The following is a 19337-nucleotide window of genomic DNA, read 5'->3' as shown; positions in this document are numbered from 1 at the left end:
ACATGGCCCTTTTATGGTTTGTGGACTTCAACTCCCAGAATTCCTCAGCCAGTTTGAAGACCCCTGGTGTACATTTATTCCTTGTTCTGTTACTTCTTGAAAAGTTCAGCATTAGTGTATTACATTCCCTATACTCACTTGATGTGCCAGCCACTATGTTGCTCTCTCTCTCTCTCTCTCTCACACACACATACATAGTTTGATAGCGTGATAGAGATAGATAGATAGATAGATAGATAGATAGATAGATAGATAGAATGAATTCATTACAAGACTCTAGAAAAAGTGCCAAGAAGAGCAACAAAGATGATTAGGGGACTGGAAGCTAAAACATATGAAAAACAGTTACAGGAACAGGGCATGGCTAGTCTAGTGAAAAGAAGGACCAGGGGACATATGAGAGCAGTGTTCCAATATTTGAGGGGCTGTCATAGAGAGGAGGGGGACAATCTATTTTCCAAAGCACCTGAAGGCCAGAGAAGGAATAATGGGTGAAACTGATCAAGGAGAGATTCAACCTAGAGATAAGGAGAATTTTTCTGACAGTGAGAATAATCAACCAACGGAGCAGGTTGCTTTCAGAAGTTGTGAGAGCTTCATCACTGGAAGCTGGAAGCTTTCAAGAAGAGATTGGACTGCCATCTGTCAGGAATGGTGCAGGGTCTCCTGCTTGGGCAGGTAGATGGACTAGATGACCTACAAGGTTTCTTCCAACTCTGTTATTCTATTCTATTCTAAGATTGGAGCAATGGGGGATATCGGTCCAGAGGGCAGGGCCTACTCTAGAGAAAGCAACTCTCCTGGGTTCCTCTAGATTACATTGCTTAATTGATGGCACTCCAAGAACACTGCTTATCGGGTACTGTGACATGAATGGAACCAGTTCCAGTGATTAAGGCACCAGGCTAGAAAATGGAAGACTAGTCCTGCTACCAGGTTTGAAGCATGTGTGTGATGTTGTCACCATTATTGCTTTTCAGCTTGCCAACACACTATGGGGGAGGAGAGGGGAAAATGGAATGCAGGCTCCAGACAACAAGGTCAGCCCATGTGAACTAAGAATGTTTCAGCAGGTGTTTGCAAATCCACAAAGACACTTTCGCATAACAATAATTTGGGACTTGATTGGACCATGTAACCTACACTAATAGGGGGAGGGAAAATTCTATATTTTAATTACAGTGGTTTGTGCAGGAATTAACCAGAGCTGGTTTTGCTTAATTTGTGCTGAAATAATGTACTCAATAAAGTTTTACATTAAGAGATCATCTCATCTCTATGGTGCTTTCTCAGTTGGGTTTGTCAGTCGGAACCTTGACACCTGCCTTACAGACAAAGCTAGATGGTTGACCTTGGCCAGTCATTCTCTCAGCTCTAGGGGAAAAACATTGATAAGGCACTTCTAAAATCTTGCCAAGTAAACTGCAGGGACTTGTCAAAGGGAGTCAACATTAACTGAACATTAACACACACACACACACACACACACACACACACACACACAAACACACAGCCATAAGGGGCTTTATAGGTGATAAGTAGTACCTTGAATGGCATTCAGAAACCATCCAGTAGCAACTGCAGCTCATGGAGCAGTAGATCCAGGCATGATCATTACTGCATGTATCACTGCATTCTGTACCAATTGTAGCTTCTGGGTGACTTTCAAGGGCAATCCCATGTAGATCATGTACAATACATTTGTGAAGAGACTAAGGCATAAGTGACACCTCTAATGGGCCTTCTGGGCCAGGAAAAGCCCAACTGATGCACTAGATGAACCTATAAAAAGCTCTCTTAGCCACATTGCTATTTGAGCAGAAAATGTGAGTCCAAGACAATCCACAGGTGGAGTACACCCATCTAAGAACAAAGATGGAAAATTCCCAGACTCAGGTGATTCAAAAATCTGTAGCCACAGTGTTTTCTCAGGATTGAACCTGCCCATCCAGGCTCACATGGCCTCATAACACTTAGATAGATAGCATCCCTTGGTTGGCCCAATCTCAAGATGTATAATTAGATTTATTGTTGTTAGCTGCAAACTCGTGTCCGACCCATTGTGACCCCATGGACAACATTCCTCCAGGCCTTCCTGTCCTCTACCATCTTCTGGAGTCCATTTAAGCTCACGCCTACTGCTTCAGTGACTCCATCCAGCCACCTCATTCTCTGTCATCCCCTTCTTCTTCTCTATCTATAATTGGATATTGGTTAATTATTCAGCATCTCCTTAACTCATCTCCTTAAGATGAAACCTATCTGCCAGAAAGGTTGCAGCAGCTGCTTCTGAGTTTAAAACAAACAGTGCTCTGGCTGTGCCAATGGATGATTTTAAAATGCACCCGTTTGTTGTTATGTCTAAGCATTATGGTATTTTTAGGAAGATGGAAGACCAGCAGTAAGTAGAATCTGGCCTGGGGAAAAACTTCAGTGAAATTACATAGGTGTCCACAGAGTGAACATTGAGCAAAGAACAACAACTAACAAAATGTTCATTGCAGCATCCTGATCAAAATATGTGTGAAACCCCTCTGTATTGTGTTATAATGTTGCACATTTCATTCCTTTTTCATCATTGTGGTTTGTATCATATGCCAATCTATCTCATGGAAGATACAGTAGAAGACTATAACCTGGTCATTACAGAGCATTAATAATAGGCTGGTGGCTAACTTCCCTTCTGATTGGAAAAGTTGGTGAGAGCAGTAATGGACCTTCAGTCTCAAAAGGTGCTGTTTTGTAATGCAAGGTTAATTGCTATTATAAAAAAAAGGTTTAATCTTGGATAAAAGTGTGGACCTAAAATGTATTACTCAGCCCTGGCTCAGAGAAGAAGAGAAAAGTAAATTTTCCCAGCCTAGTTTGCAGGAATACTTTGTATTGCAGCAGATTGGGTTGGAAGGCGGAAATGTGGCTGTAGTCTGGTCTGAAGATCCACAGTCTCCTGTTCCAGCTAGTTGATGTTTCATTCCACAGTTATATGTGAAAACAATTTTCCGTTTTGTTAGCTGGCCAAGATGAGACATACAGACCTTGGGCAGCTTGGTCTTTTGTTTTCTTGAGGGGAAAAAACAACCAATGTTGTCACTTGGATAAATACTTTGTATTGCAGCAAGTTGGGTTGAAGAAAACAGCCAAAGAATCAAATTGGGCAAAATGAATACCATCTGAAACTGAAGAAGAAACATTTGAAATAACTGCTGTGGTAAATATTGCAAAAGAATTTTTCTGATCCCACAGTATTCTCTGACATTCCCGCCCCCCCCCCATGACACACATCAATTGCCACTTCCAGAATGCAAAAGTATCATTAAAAAGTTGGAGCAGAAGGAATTCTCGGTGACTCAGATGATACAGCAATATGCTTCTACCAAATTCTACTAAAGATGTTTTATGAATTTGTCACCAGCTTTGTCCATGCAAAGATATCTATTGTTTTGCCTTTTCCAGTCTCTGCACATATAAATTAAATGTCATACTACTTTTCAGTCAAGAGAGAAAATTCTCAGGAGGCAAATGGCCAATATACATAAAAGACAGAGTAGAACAATTACAAAATCTTGTGGTAAAAAATAAAAAATTAAAGAGTTGATATCCATTCTTACTAAGACGGATTAAAAATACCTTCATAACTGTTAATTTGTTCCTGTTTCAGCTGTTCCACCTCACTGAACTGTGGGTAAATTTTACAACAACTAGTAAATTCATACTGATATAACTGTATTCCCATGTATTTGATGCATGGTATCAAAGCCTTGTTGGTCTAGTCCAGGGGTAGGCAACCTCGGCTCTTTTATGACTCATGGACTTCAACTCCCAGAATTCCTAAGTCAGCTATGCTATGCTATGCTGACTCAGGAATTCTGGGAGTTGAAGTCCATGAGTCATAAAAGAGCCAAGGTTGCCTACCCCTGGTCTAGTCCAAAAGCATTAAAATAGTTAATTTGAATAATAAAGTTGTCATACCAGAACATGGAATATAACTGCTTCCAGAGGCCTCTGAGAAACATCAACTTTGAAGTAAAACTAGCTTCAATTCTCAAACCTTCTTAACTATTATATATGGCCAATGTTCAGCTGCATGTTACATTTCACTTTAATCTACGACTGCTGAGTCTGCTTCTCTGAATAATACAGGCAAGGTTTATGAAATAGAAAACTTTATTCTTCCTATCTCCTTATCCCTCTCCCACTGCAAAAATGTGAAATTAGGAGTATCTGTAAATTTTTCTGACTCCTTATAAAGCAAGAACTATGTATACATAGACCTGTCTCTACTTGTATTTGATTTAGTTAGGTAAATGATAGTTTTTAAACAGATATTAGCAATTAGTATATCTACAGCTGTTTTCAGGTGCTTGAGGATAGTGACATGCACAGGCATAATCCCTGGCTGCATATACTGTATAGGTTTATGCACATAAATTTAAGGCACACACTGTAGGTATGTTACCAATGTGCACACATCATCACAGTGATCCTATACCGCTATCAGTATTTATTACATAAATTTTAAATATATACTTTGTATCTCTATTACACCTTTCAAATTTTTCACAAGAATATTTGTCTTATGCATTCCATCATCAGTAGTTTTATAGAGGATTTCAACTGTTTGGAAAAAGAAAAAGGCTTTAACTCAAGATTTATTAAATGCTAGGTCAAAGTCATCTCCCACCCATTAATAATTTTGCCATGTAGAGATGTCTTGAATGCATAAAAGCCTGAGATTTTTAGTAAACTCTGAATTGCCCAAATAAAGATACTGCTTCAGTATATGTTTTAGTTTTTTCTCTCCCGTTTGCCAATATGTCCACTTTTATCTTTCAATTACCCCTTAAAAATATACTCATTTTCTATTTTGAACATATGCACGTCTGCACAGAAGTGTCTGCCACTATATTTCAGGAGTCATTTAATTCTATTTGATATATTCTCAAAGAATTTATCTCGCTCCTCAGTAGGGGTGTCCTAAATAGGAAGACATAGGAAGGACACTGACAAAACATGCTGCTTGCTTGAGGAAAATGCACTGAGCCAATGTGTTGTAATGGCCAAAGGGTTGGTCCATGATAAGGAGATCTTCAGAAAATATGGTATATACAAGTGATCAATTAATAAATAAAATAAAATACATAATGCAACATCTGCTATTGTGAGATGTGATTTTAACTGATATTATAAAGACTTTCTAACAACATCAATTCAAAAGGGTTCAGTGGAAGTTAATAACCATTTATTGACTGAACAGCAGTACAGAGAGGCAGAAGAAGAAGTTTCTGAGGCTCTTCTTTTGTAAAAAAAAAAAAAAAGAAAAAAGGTCAGGATAGCTAAAAGGCTGTATTTGTTCTAAGACTCTAGAAAAATAATGAAATGTTTGATTCAAACCGAAGTCACCATTAAAAATAATGAGGCCATGCACGAATAATAGTATGGGAGGATATTTTGAAACATCAATCAACAACCTCAGGCTACATATACAAGACACAAACACAGTGGTTCTCAAGATGCTTCCTTCCTGCATCTTTCAGAAAAAATAAACACCAACATGTTTTACAATTTACACCTTACCATCCTATCACTGTCTTTGGTTTAATCACTTTAAACTTTTGTTGCTTATCATGATTTGCCCATGATTCCAACATCCTTACATGATAGCAATTTCAGCAAATACTTGAGCATTATTAGAGTTGCACAAGTGTGCCTCCCCTCTCACTCTTCTAGTCCAGGGCTTTTCAACCTTTTCACCCATTGTATCACTTTTAGGATATGGCAACATCTGAGTACCACCAGTCACCTAGCAGGGTGTCAAAAACTTGATGATCAAAAAAAAAAAAAAAGAAAAATGTGATGAAGTACAGGTAGTCCTCGATTTACAACAGTTCACTTAGTGACTGTTCAAAGTTACAACGGCACTGAAAAAAGTGCCCCCCAAGCCACAGCCGAGCAAGACACCTGCCTGCCCGTCCAGTGGCACTCTTCCTCCTGTCCAAGGTTTTCATTGTTGTGAGCATTTCTGTTGAGAATTGGCAGTGGGGGTGGGGTGGGGTGGGTGTTTGGTTTTTATTCCCCCACCCCTCTGCTGGGTGGTTGCAGCAGGTTTTGGTCACTTCACATGACCCTGGGACAATGTGACCATCATAAATATGAATCAGTTGCCAAGCATCTGAATGTAAATCACAAGACCCTGGAGATGCTGCAACATTCCACCTGATTGGCGCTTCTTCTGTGTTCAGCAATGTACCACAGGGGGTACCCGTATCACTGGTTGAAAAGCCCTGTTTTAGTCTGTTTTTAAAAAGAGGTTATACTTTTGAACTCTAGATTATACAGATTTTTTTTTCTTCCTCCTTTTCCTGAATATTGACTTCCTTCAAAAATATGAGTCTTGTCACATAGCAGACACTCCCTAAACAAGAGTCTACCAATTGTATGGACTCTAATGGCTATAAAGCCCAGCCAGCAATGTCCTTGCTTTCTGAGGATGAAGTTTATTGCAGTCTTATATATACAGGTGAAACTCGAAAAATTAGAATATCGTGCAAAAGTTCATTTATTTCAGTAATGCAACTTAAAAGGGGAAACTAATATATGAGATAGACTCATTACATGCAAAGCAAGATAGTTCAAGCCGTGATTTGTCATAATTGTGATGATCATGGCTTACAGCTCATGAAAACCCCAAATCCACAATCTCAGAAAATTAGAATATTGTGAAAAGGTGCAATATTCTAGGCTCAAAGTGTCCCACTCTAATCAGCTAATTAAGCCATAACACCTGCAAAGGGTTCCTGAGCCTTTAAATGGTCTCTCAGTCTGGTTCAGTAGGAATCACAATCATGGGGAAGACTGCTGCCCTGACAGTTGTGCAGAAAACCATCATTGACACCCTCCATAAGGAGGGAAAGCCTCAAAAGGTAATTGCAAAAGAAGTTGGATGTTCCCAAAGTGCTGTATCAAAGCACATTAATAGAAAGTTATGTGGAAGGGAAAAGTGTGGAAGAAAAAGGTGCACAAGGAGGCAGGGATGACTGCAGCCTGGAGAGGATTGTCAGGAAAAGGCCATTCAAAAGTGTTGGGGACTTTCACAAGGAGTGGACTGAGGCTGGAGTTAGTGCATCAAGAGCCACCACACACAGACGGATCCTGGACATGGGCTTCAAATGTCATATTCCTCTTGTCAAGCCGCTCCTGTACAACAAACAACGTCAGAAGCGTCTTACCTGGGCTAAAGAAAAGCAGACCTGGTCTGTTGCTCAGTGGTCCAAAGTCCTCTGATGAGAGCAACTTTTGCATCTCATTTGGAAACCAAGGACCCAGAGTCTGGAGGAAGAATGGAGAGGCACACACTGCAAGATGCTTGAAGTCCAGTGTGAAGTTTCCACAGTCTGTGTTGATTTGGGGAGCCATGTCATCTGCTGGTGTTGGTCCACTGTGCTTCATTAAGTCCAGGGTCAATGCAGCTGTTTACCAGGAGATTTTGGAGCACTTCATGCTTCCTTCTGCAGACGAGCTTTATGGGGATGTTGACTTCATTTTCCAGCAGGACTTGGCACCTGCCCACACTGCCAAAGGCACCAAAACCTGGTTCAATGACTGTGGGATTACTGTGCTTGATTGGCCAGCAAACTCGCCCGACCTGAACCCCATAGAGAATCTATGGGGCATTGCCAAGAGAAAGATGAGAGACATGAGACCGAACAATGCTAAGTTTGTAAGCCGCCCTGAGTCTTCGGAGAAGGGCGGGATATAAATGGAATTAAAATAAAAATAAATGAATAAATAAATAAATGCAGAAGAGCTGAAGGCTGCTATTGAAGCATCCTGGTCTTCCATAACACCTCAGCAGTGCCACAGGCTGATAGCTTCCATGCCATGCCGCACTGAGGCAGTAATTGCTGCAAAAGGGGCCCAAACCAAGTATTGAGTACATATGCATGCTTATACTTTTCAGAGGTCTGATATTGTTCTATGTACACTCCTTGTTTTATTGATTGCATGTAATATTCTAATTTTCTGAGATTGTGGATTTGGGGTTTTCATGAGCTGTAAGCCATAATCATCACAATTATGACAAATCACGACTTGAACTATCTTGCTTTGCATGTAATGAGTCTATCTCATATATTAGTTTCCCCTTTTAAGTTGCATTACTGAAGTAAATGAACTTTTGCACGATATTCTAATTTTTCGAGTTTCACCTGTATATATCAGTATTAGGTTGTGGAAATTCATCTAATACATGCCAAGGAGATCCAGAAGAGCATAATCCAACTATGTGTTATTTAGATGTGGTGAACAATGACTCCCACTGGCTCTGCTGTGATGGCCCAAACTGTAATTCAGCACATATGTGGGCACCATTAGGTAACAGATAATTCCCCCTGAGTAGCAGAACTCTATACAAAGAATGCTTATTTTCTTTCCTCACTAAGTTTAAATAGCATTAAGTGAGAAGATATTTTTGAGGGTACATGTATTTTTTAATAATTTTTATAAACCTTTGGGGGGGTATAGGTACCTCAAGGCAGTGTGCAAAATAAATGTTGAGATATTAACAGAGATATTTAAAAACCACACTGAATAATCACGCAGGATCTTAATTCTGGAACATTGTTAGGCTTTGAGGATCCCAATATTTGCAAATATTTGAGTGGTATCCTGGGAATAAACATTCCCATTCATATTGCCTGTTGGAGAAAAAAAATGAAATGGAAAGAAAAAAATAGAACAGATAATCCAAAATGGAAAAAAATTCTCAATACACAGTCTCCCCACCCTCCCAAGCTCTGCTTCATAAATGCAGTGAAAGCAGGTAGGCAGAAAATTACTTCAAAAAGGAGGGAGGGTATTCTTACACTAAGATTCTTACACTTGGGCAACATAAATTGGCACCAGGCATACTTTTAGAATAGAATAGAGCTGAAAGGGACCTTGGAGATCTTCTAGCCCAGCCCCCTGCTCAAACAGGAGAACCGGTCCTATACCATCTCAGACAAGTGACTGTCTAGCTTCTTCTTAAAAATCTCCAGTGATGGGGTGTCCACGATTTCTGAAGGCAAGTTGTTCCACTGGTTAACTGTTCTCACTGTTAGGAAGTTTCTCCTTAATTCCAGGTTGCTTCTCTTTTTGATCAGTTTCCAACCATTGTTTCTTGTCCTGCCCTCTGGTGCTTTGGTGAATAACATGACCCCCTCTTCTTTGTGGCAGCCCCTCAAATACTGGAATACTGCTATCATGTCACCCCATTTCTTCTTTTCTTTAGACTAGCTAAACCCAAGTCCAGCAGCCGTTTTTCATATGTTTTAGTCTCCAGGCTTTTGATCATCTTAGTTGCTTTTCTCTGAACTTTTTCCAAGGTCTCAACATCTTTTTTGTAGCATGGTGAACAAAATTGGTTGCAGTATTCCAGGTGTGGTCTCACTAGGGTTTTATAAAGCGGTACTAATATTTGTGTGATCTTGATTCTATGCCTCTGTTTATACAACCCAGGATTGTTTTAGCTTTCTTGGCTGCTGCTTCACATTGCTGACTCATATTCAAGTGATCGTCTACTAGGACTCCAAGGTCAATCTCACAATTACTGTTTCTGAGCCAGGTCTCACCTAATCAAAAATCTTTGATTTTTCCTGCCTAAATGTAAACCTTTACTTTTCTCCACATTTGTGGAGAAAGGGCCCATTGTTCAAGTTTGTCAAGATCTTTGACAAGGGCCTATTGTTCAAGTTTGTCAAGATCTTTTTGGATCCTGAGCTTGTCTTCCTGCCAGTTTGGTGTCATTTGCAAATTTAATGAATTCCCCTTCTATTCCCTCATCTAAGTCATTTATGAAGATATTGAAGAGTACTGGGCCTAAGATGGAGCCTTGTGGTACCCCACTGCTTACCTCTCTCCATAATACCATTGAGAACTACTCGCTGAGTACGGTTTGTCAGCCAGCTACAAGTCTATCTGTGGTTGATATTGTCTATTCCACCTTTTTCTAGCTTACCAAGCAGTAGATTGTGGTCTTATTTGTCTAATGCCTTACTGAAATCTAAGCATACTATGTCCACAATGTTTTTCTGGTCTACTAATTTGGTCACTTTATCAAAGAATGAAAGAAGATTAGTTTGGCATGATCTGTTTTTAACAAACCCATGCTGGCTATTAGTTATAACTTTATTTGCTTCTAGTTGTTCACAGATCTGTGTTTTTTTATTATCTTTTCCTGGATCTTCCCAGGTATTGATGTTAGACTGATTGGTCTGTAGTTTCCTGGGTCTGTTTCTTTTTTTTTCTTGAAAATGGAACCACATCAGCCCTTTTCCAACCCTCAGGTACTTCCCCAGTGCTCCAGGATTTTTGAAAGATATGGTGCAATGGTTCTGAGATAATATCTGCCAGCTCCTTCAGAATTTTGGGATGTAATCTGTCAGGTCCTTATGATTTATATTTGTCAAGGTCGGATAGGTGTTCTCTTACCATTTTCTTGCTTATTTTAATTTTTGTTTCTTGTTTGTCTTTTGCAGTAGTTTTTTTGGTACGGTGGGCTATAATTTCTTGGTGTGTGAAGACTGATGCAAAGAATGAGTTAAGCAGCTCTGCTTTCTCCCTATTGCCTGTTACTTCCTTGCCATCGTCTCTCTTTACAGGACCTACAGTTTCCTTGACTTTTTTTCCTATTGAAAGAAATGTTTTTTTTTTATTATCCTTGATTTCTGTTACAAGTCTTTGTTCATTCTGAGCCTTTGCTTTCCTGACTTCGTTTTTGCAAGTTCTGGCTGTCTGCTGATAATCAACTTGATAATCAGCCTTAGTTATGTGTCCCTCTTTCCATTTTTTGTATTTGTCCTTTTTGTCTTTCAGTTCGTCTGAGAGATCTTTGTGCAGCCATGCTTTTTTCTTTTTTTCTTTATTGTTTTTCTTTTTCAGTGGTATTGTGTGGAACTGGGCTTTTATGGTCACATTTTTCAGAGTTTCCCATGCTTCTTGGATTGTTTTCCCCTTTAGGATTTTCATCTATTGAATCTTTTCTAGGTTCTCTCTGAATTTGTTAAAATCAGCTCTTTTGAAGTTTAAGACACTGGTTGATTGATCTATCTATCTATCTATCTATCTATCTATCTATCTATCTATCTATCTATCTATCTATCTATCTATCTATCTATCTATCTATCTATCTATTTTTGGGACTTATATGCCGCCCTATCTCCCGAAGGACTCAGGGCAGCTAACAACAATAAAATACAGCAATACAAAGGTTAAAAAGAATTAAATTAACAGCCCCTATAAAATAAATTAAGATTAAGATTAAAAATTAAAAAACATTTTAAAATCCCTGTCGTCAGTCCAGGTCAGCCTGATGGAAAAGGAATGTTTTAAGGCTGCGGTGAAAGGACCGGAGATCCGGGGCCATCCGGAGCTCAAGGGGAAGTTGGTTCCATAGGGCTGGTGCTCCCACAGAGAAGGCCCTCCCCCTGGGGGTCGCCAGCCGACATTGTCTAGCCGACGGCACCCTGAGGAGGCCCTCTCTGTGTGAGCGTACTGGGCAATGGGAGGTCGTTCCCGGCAGCAGACGGTCCTGCAAATATCCTGGGCCTAGGCCATGAAGGGCTTTAAAGGTAAGTACCAGCACCTTAAATCTCACTCGGAGGACAACCGTTAACCAATGCAGCTCACGCAGGAGGGGTGTAATATGAGAGTATCGGGATGCTCCCATCACTACCCGCATTCTGCACCAGCTGGAGCCTCTGGGTGGTCTTCAAGGGCAGCCCCATGTAGAGAGCATTGCAGTAATCTATACGGGAGGTAACGAGTGCGTGAGTGACCATACGTAGGGCATCTCGGTCCAGATAGGGGCACAACTGGTGCACCAGGCGAACCTGGGCAAATGACCTCCTGGCCACGACTCCTATATGATCTTTAAAACTGAGTCGTGAATAAATTGCATGCCCTATCAATGGGAGGTAACACCTCTCCTCCCATAACCAAAGATGGAACCTCTTGGACTAAACGAGATGCCGGTATGTAAAGCCACTCAGTCTTGGCCGGGTTGAGCTGGAGCCTGTTCTTCCCCATCCAAATCCGTACCGCTTCCAGGCAACAGGACATCACGTCGAGGGCATCACTGGGTTTGTTCGGGGTGGAGATGAAAAGCTGGGTATCATCAGCATATTGATACCTCACCCCGAAACCACGGATGATCTCACCCAGCGGCTTCATATAGATGTTGAACAGGAGGGGCGAGAGTACCGACCCCTGAGGCACCCCACAACTAAGGGGCCTAGGGGTTGACCTCTGCCCTCCTGCCAACACCATCTGCGAACGACCTGAGAGGTAGGAAGAGAACCACTGTAAAACGCCTCCCACTCCCAACCCCTCAAGACGTCGCAGCAAGATACCATGGTCGATGGTATCAAAAGCCACTGAGAGGTCTAATAGGACCAGGACAGAGGAATAACCCCTATCTCGGGCCCGCCAGAGATCATCCACCAGTGCGACCAATGCCGTCTCCATGCTGTACCCGGGCCCGAAACCCAATTGGTATGGATCCAGATACTCAGTTTCCTCCAGGACCAAAGGGAGCTGCCGTGCCACCATGCTCTCAACAACCTTCGCAAGGAAGCGAAGGTTGGAGACAGGACGAAAGTTATTTAAAATAGCTGGATCCAAGGCAGGTTTCTTGAGGAGGCGCCTTACCACCGCCTCTTTCAAGGTGGCAGGGAAGCACCTCTCACTCAAGGAAGCATTAATAACTGCCAGGAGCCAGCCTCATGTAACCTCCCAAGCCGCATAAACCAGCCAGGAGGGACACGGGTCCAACAAACATGTGGCGGCACTTAATTTCCCCATGATCCTGTCCACTTCATCCAGTCACAGGATCAAACTCTTCCCAAATGTTATTGGCCAAACCCATCGCTTCCCCCTCGTCAGTTACTGCCCAGTCAGAGTCCAGACCAGCCCAAATCTGAGTGATTTTATCCCCCAGATACTCACTAAATTCCTTGGCCCGTCCCCGCAAGGGGTCCTCTCCCATCCCCTGATTTAAAAGGGAGCAGGTCACCCTAAACAGGGCGGCTGGGCGGTTATCTGCGGTCGCAATGAGGGTGGCAAAGTGAGCACGCTTCGCCACCTCCATTGCCACAAGATAAGATCTAGAAAAGGATCTTAACTGTGTTCGGTAAGACTCGGACCGACTGGATCTCCAAATGCTCTCTAGGCCCCTTCTCCAGCGCTTCATCTCTCACAGGTCCACAGAGAACCAAGGAGTGAGCCGGGATCTGCGCCGGGTCAGAGGCCGCAAAGGCACAACATGGTCGAGAGCCTCCGAAGCAGCCCGTTGCTAGGCGTCAACTAAGGTCTCGACCGGGCTGTGGGAAAGGGAGGTAGGAATCAATCCAAGCACCGTCTGGAACCTATCTGGGTCCATCAGGCGCCTGGGGTGGAACCACCTGGTCAGTTCTGCCTCCCAGCAGCAGGGAGTGGCATGACGGAGGCCCAACCACAGGAGATAATGGTCTGTCCATGAAAGGGGTTGAGATGTTGGAGTATCCCCACCTAGACCATTAAGCCACTGCCCAGAGATAAAAATAAGGTTGAGCATGTTTCCCCCCTTGTGAGTCAGACCCTGGATAATCTGGGTCAGGTCCATGGCCATCATGGAAGCCATGAACTCTTGGGCCACCCCCGATGCACCGCCCAGGGAAGGCAGATTAAAATCTCCCAGAACCATGAGTCTGGGAAACTCAATCGCCAACCTCGAGAGAGCGTCGAGTAGCCCAGGCAGAGCTGTTGCCACGCAGCTGGGAGAGAGGTACGTGAGCAACAGGCCCAACTGATCACCAGGGCCCCACCTTAAGAGGAGGGACTCACATCTGCCTATCTGAGCGGCAGTGGCCTCCCGCGGATGAAGGGCCTCCCTAATAACGACCGCCAACCCACCGTCCCTACCCTGAGCCCGAGGCTGATGCAGCACATGGAAACCTGGAGGGCATAAATCAATCAGAGGGACCCCTCCCTCCGAGCCCAACCAAGTTTCCGTAATGCATGCCAGGTCTGCGTCTTCCTCCTCGATCAAATCACTTATTTTCTATTGCTTGTGTTTGCATTATATTGAATTCCAGTATGACATGGTCACTTTCCCCCAAGGTTCTGGCAACTTCAACTCCCTCTATCACTTCTTTTCTATTAGTAAGAATTAGGTCCAGCTTTACTTCTAGTTCACTCCTCTGGCTTTTGGGTGACAAAGTTGTTGGCTAGGTTGGTTAGAAATCTGCTTGATCTCCCACTCACTGCAGAGTTTGTCTACCAGCTGTTCTCTGAGTAGTTGAAGTCTGCCATTACTACTGTGGTATGGTTCCTACATACATTTGTTAACTGGTTGGCAAAGCGTTCATCTACTTTTTCTGATTGGTTGGGTGGCCTGTAGTATACCCCTATGGCAATATCACTTTTTTCCTTTTATATTGACCCATATAGATTCTGGAGGGCTTTTATCTTTGATCATGTGCATTTCTGTAGATATGTAGTATTCTCTTATATATAGTGCAATAGTATTTTAGAAAAAAAATAAGTAAAGCAGCATACTCATGTCAAAGTTTTATAATTATTTGCAGAACACCTTTCAACCCTAGAAAAGTCCCATTGAGGTGGTCTGAACATGTAGAAGTTCGCTAGTTTATTTTTTGTGCAATGAATATTTTGTGATCAGCCATGCCAATAGTGACAGCAATTTGTAAACAGACAAGTTTTGGATGGCAATCAGCCTGATCCCAAACAGATTCCTATAAGCTCTGTTTCGTGGAAGAAGCCATATACTATGTTTATATGATTGAGCAAAGGCATTGCATGCTGGGTAGTCTGGTGCCTAGAAAGTATTTCTAGAATTGGAAGTGGCAAGTTATATTGGAAACTATTTTGAATGCAACATATTTTATTCTTATGTAGAGCTGGATTGTCATTAAATTTAATTTATTTTTGGACAATTATACTTACATGCTTACATTTATGCAATGCTACCTACATGTAGAAAGATTAATATTATGATATCTGCAGTATTAACTCTACTTAGTAGTATTTTCTAATTAACTTTGTATTTTTAGCCACTTTTGCTCTAGAACTTCTAGGCAGTGTACATGGCATTATCCCTCATTTCATCTTCATAACTTGTGGAGCTACTGTACATTGGACTGAAGAATAGGAACCATCTTAAAGTTATTTAATGAACTCAATAGACAAGCGGGGACCTGAATTTCAGTATCCTAAGTTCTAGCCAAAGACTTTTATCACTTCACTTAGGTTTCATTGTTAGTAATGGAAATATAATCTGCTGGTTTTCTGGAGGATTTGTATACCTTTAAAATATTTTAGTATCAGTGATGGGTGGAAGAATTTATGCACTCATTTTCATTTTTGTTAATAGGTATGTTATATTATAGTTTTACATAAATCTAGTTTTCAGTGGTATCTACAAGAACTTGGTGCATTTGTTAGAAGCATCTGCCTCTTTTGTACCTGTGTGTGACATTATAATGCAGGTAGAAAGGGTGAAACTTGCATCAACATGCTGAATCACCCTGACCCTCCTTGCCCGCCCCCTGCAAATGCCACTGCTAGATTTTATTTTACTTTTCTTACATTTGATGAAGTAGAGGTTTATTTTATCAAACTATCCAATAGTATTCATATTGGAGAAATTCATTTTTTCCCCCACGCACAATCTATTGATTTGGAAAGAGAACTGAGTTTCATGTATGTATATATAACGTAGTTTTATAATATTGCTTTCAAAACCTCATTATTATTTTTATTAGGATTTGGTTGCCTTAGAATTGCACTCCCAAACAAATATTTTAAATAGCACTGAGAGTGATATCTCTGTCTGCAAGGAAGATTCCACAAGTGGAAATATCATATAGTAGTTTCCCTTCATATACACATAACCTGTGAGAATTTCTGTTTTCAGTTCAGTTCAGTTCAGTTCAGTTCAGTTGTTTTCAGTTCAGTCATCCCTCTTGAGTATGCAAAATCAACAATGCTGCTGTTTCATATAGTTTAACCAGGAGAGACTGTTTTCCTCTGTAGGCTTTCCGTTTCTTTTTCTTCTGCTGTATTTTTAAACCAGATGCTTATTTATCTTAATGAACAGACGTCCAGAGTCACACATTTTCTTGAAAAGGGTCTTTGTGCCCCAAATGATTAGTAACGGGAAGCTAAAATATTGATTGAGGCTGATAGGGATGTATGGGAAGTATTTCCCATGTCTTCTGTTTATTTGGAGTATCCAGAGCCCAAGTTAACTTTCTGCGATGGGAAATGCATTGGTGATTAAGCTGTGTTTTTGGACTTTATTTTCAAATGTCCCATATGTTCCATACTTTTATGTCTGAGGTATATTGTTTATATTAAAATTTACTATAAGAAATGCTTTCTGAAGGCATTATTATGGCAAAAGTAAATAAATTAATAGTCTTGCCAAAATATATCTTTCAGTTTCTAAGTATTTTTTCACCTATTAAAACATTTCTAGTGTCATTCTTATTGTGCTTTTTAATTTTTTAAAAGAAACCAGTAGTGATTTAGGGTTGCTGTTCTTTTCTGCACTGCATTTCTATTCCTCCTCTCTTCAAGGGTTCCTAATCTGAAAACAGCCCACAACATGGGCTTTGTTCATGGTATATTACCTTGGAAACCACCAAGTACACATGCCCAAACATGAAAATAAACAAGCAATGAACCAGGCCAGGCTCTGAGCATTTTTGATAATAAAAATTGAAGTACAATTGTTGAGTTCTTCCCACTTTTTTTTTCTTTCAGTTTTGGGTAGTCCACCTCAGAATCAGGTTTTTTTTTAAATTGAAAAGTTTTAAAATACATTTTAAAAAACATAAACTCCCTCCCTCCTCCTCCCCCCCGACTTCCCAGAGCTGAATACAGGGTATAAACTTTAACCAACTTAAGCTAAAATATGCTAACCAACTAAAAAAGACACTTTAAATTCTATCGCACTTTAACTCCTCTTAACATAACTAAATAACTAAATAATAATAACTAATTAATAATACATCATATAATACTAATACTTATTCATATACTAAATGAAACTTTCTAGTCCCATATTTATTTTGAATATAATCAATCCATCTTCTCCATTCCAAAATATATCTCTGTTGCGATTGTTCTTTCAAATATGCTGAAATCTTTGCCATTTCCGCCAGGTTTGAAACTTTTAAAGTCCACTCTTCTATAGTAGGCAGTTCCTCCTTCTTCCAATATTGCGCAACCAAGAGTCTTGCTGCCGTAATTAAATTTAACATCAATTTAGTATCTATAACAGTACTACAGTGGGACAAAAAAGTATTTAGTCAGCCACCAATTGTGCAAGTTCTCCCACTTAAAAAGATGAGAGAGGCCTGTAATTTTCATCATAGGTATACTTCAACTATGAGAGACAAAATGGGGGGAAAGAATCCAGGAAATCACATTGTAAGATTTCTAACGAATTTATTTGCAAATTATGGTGGAAAATAAATATTTGGTCAATAACAAAAGTTCATCTCAATACTTTGTTATATACCCTTTGTTGGCAATGACAGAGGTCAAACCTTTTCTGTAAGTCTTCACAAGGTTTGCACACACTGTTGCTGGTATTTTGGCCCATTCCTCCATGCAGATCTCCTCTAGAGCAGTGATGTTTTGGGGCTGTCGCTGGGCAACACGGACTTTCAACTCCCTCCAAAGATTTTCTGTGGGGTTGAGATCTGGAGACTGGCTAGGCCACTCCAGGACCTTGAAATGCTTCTTACGAAGCCACTCCTTTGTTGCCCGGGTGGTGTGTTTGGGATCATTGTCATGCTGAAAGACCCAGCCACGTTTCATCTTCAATGCCCTTGCTGATGGAAGGAGGTTTTCACTCAAAATCTCATGATACATGGCCCCATTCATTCTTTCCTTTGCACGGATCAGTCATCCTGGTCCCTTTGCAGAAAAACAGCCCCAAAGCATGATGTTTCCACCCCCATGCTTCACAGTAGGTATGGTGTTCTTTGGATGCAACTCAGCATTCTTTCTCCTCCAAACACAAAGAGTTGAGTTTTTACCAAAAAGTTCTACTTTGGTTTCATCTGACCATATGACATTCTCCCAATCCTGTTCTGGATCATCCAAATGCTCTCTAGCAAACTTCATACGGGCCCGGACATGTACTGGCTTAAGCAGGGGGACACGTCTGGCACTGCAGGATTTGAGTCCCTGGCGGCATAATGTGTTACTGATGGTAGCCTTTGTTACTTTGGTCCCAGCTCTCTGCAGATCATTCCCTAGGTCCCCCCGTGTGCTTCTGGGATTTTTGCTCACCGTTCTTGTAATCATTTTGACCCCACGGGGTGAGATCTTGTGTGGAGGCCCAGAATGAGGGAGATTATCAGTGGTCTTGTATGTCTTCCATTTTCTAATAATTGCTCCCACAGTTGATTTCTTCACACCAAGCTGCTTGCCTATTGCAAATTCAATCTTCCCAGCATGGTGCAGGTCTACAATTTTGTTTCTGGTGTCCTTCAACAGCTCTTTGGTCTTGGCCACAGTGGAGTTTGGAGTGTGACTGTTTGAGGTTGTGGACTGGTGTCTTTTATACTGATAACAAGTTCAACCAGGTGCCATTCATACAGGTAACGACTGGAGGACAGAGGAGCCTCTTAAAGAAGAAGTTACAAGTCTGTGAGAGCCAGAAATCTTGCTTTTGTAGGTGACCAAATACTTATTTTACCGAGGAATGTACGAATTAATTCATTAGAAATCCTACAATGTGATTTCCTAGATTCTTTCTGGATTGTCTTGAGGGACGACAGGGGACAGTAGGCACGGTCCAAAACAATTCGTTTATTGGGCAGAGGTCCCGGGCGAGGCACCGCCGGGAATCCCCCGTATTTATAGTAAACAGGAACATCAACAACATTGTCTAGAACCAATAAACAGGCGGGGTTCTCCCGCCTAACAAGAACGTCCAATAAGGAGGAGACCGGCTAAAGGTAGGCGCGGCTGACAGCGGCTTGTTGCCGGGGCCAGCTGGCAGCTTTGACAGCTCCGGCTGGACTGCGCATGCGCGGTCGGCTTTAGTTTGACAGCTGTCAGTGTACTGCGCATGCGCGGCAGTTTGACAGCTGTCAGAGTCGGCCGGTTTGACAGCTGTCAGTGTACTGCGCATGCGCGGCAGTTTGACAGCTGTCAGAATCGGCCGCTTGCTGCGTCTGTGGGGGGAATGCCGCGGCAGCCTTTTGACGGCTGTCAACGGCTGCCGGGGATTCCTTATAGTTGTGAGGGGAGTGAGTGTGTGTTTTTGCTGAGTATATAACACT

Source organism: Vipera berus (genome assembly GCF_964194415.1).
Source record: "Vipera berus genome assembly, chromosome: 4".
NCBI lineage: Eukaryota > Metazoa > Chordata > Lepidosauria > Squamata > Viperidae > Vipera > Vipera berus.
This window is presented reverse-complemented; position numbering follows the sequence as displayed.